Source organism: Nuphar pumila, chromosome 13, assembly GCF_984573655.1.
Source record: "Nuphar pumila chromosome 13, dmNupPumi1.hap1.1, whole genome shotgun sequence".
NCBI classification, from domain to species: Eukaryota; Viridiplantae; Streptophyta; class Magnoliopsida; order Nymphaeales; family Nymphaeaceae; genus Nuphar; species Nuphar pumila.
This window is the reverse complement of record NC_143261.1, coordinates 74567196-74568197: the sequence shown is the minus strand read 5'-3', so window position 1 is coordinate 74568197 and position 1002 is coordinate 74567196. Positions and strand designations below refer to the sequence as shown.

Below are 1002 nucleotides of genomic sequence, written 5' to 3'. Positions count from 1 at the left end.
TATCTGAATAGAGAGGTTACAGTGGTGCAAAAGGAACAGGTATTTGACTTGGCTTGTCTGGCAGGAGCAGTTAGTGCACGTCAACTTGTGTTTGAGACGTTGCAAGTTCGAATCCTGATGGTATATGATTGTATAACTGGTAGGGGTCTGCCTAACCCCTGATTCCTCTGTCGAACAAAAAGAAATAAAAACAGGGAATTTGAAAAAAAAAAAAACAAGTGGAGGAGGTTTGGCTTATCCAAAAGCCACAGCAAATCAAAAGTAGGTTATTAAAAGAAAAAAGAAATGCTAATCCGGGTAATCGAACCGTGGGAGGGTACTATGATACCACTACACCAGATGTGCGCTTGCTGGCGTCAGGGCAAAAGAAAATTTATTTTTAAATATTATAATCAAAATTGCCGACAAAAAATAAATGCGCATCCGGGGAATCGAACCCCGGTCAGTACCGTGGGAGGGTACTATGATACCACTACACCAGATGCGCTTTAGCTTTTAATTATCAAGCCTTAAATTATTTTGCCTTTATATAGTATCTGACAATAGACTATCCTCCCTAATACCCCACCTTGCGATTTGAAGTGCGTATCAGATCAGAGGCGGTAATCCATCAGTGCTGCCTCTGATACATGTTCATCCTATGGATGAACGGTCATGGTCCCAAATCTGATACACACTCCAATTTATGTTATGGGTCAATTTTAGTTAGGGGTGTCATCGGGTCTGGTTTATCCGGACCCAACCTGAACTAAACCCTATAGGGTCCGGGTATGGTGATAAATAAGAAGACCTGATTAAGACCTGGGTCCAGACGTGAAGGTCCTATTAATACATGGACCTGGGTATAATTTGTAAAATTTTATACCAGACCCGGACCCAACCTGAGTTTCGATTAAGACCGCAATTTTCCAATGTGAAAATGATAAAAAAAATATGGTTTTACCAGGTATGGTCCGGGTTTGGTTCATGTAATTCTTATCGGGTCCAAGTATGGTTTTATCT

At 40.9% G+C, this 1002-nt stretch overlaps 1 non-coding gene across 1 annotated transcript; it reads right to left on the bottom strand.

Moving 5' to 3' along the window:
* Nucleotides 1-416: 416 nt before the first annotated feature.
* TRNAG-CCC (transfer RNA glycine (anticodon CCC)) lies at nt 417-487 on the bottom strand. Its single transcript has one exon. It is a non-coding gene; the product is annotated as a tRNA-Gly (tRNA).
* Nucleotides 488-1002: the final 515 nt, after the last annotated feature.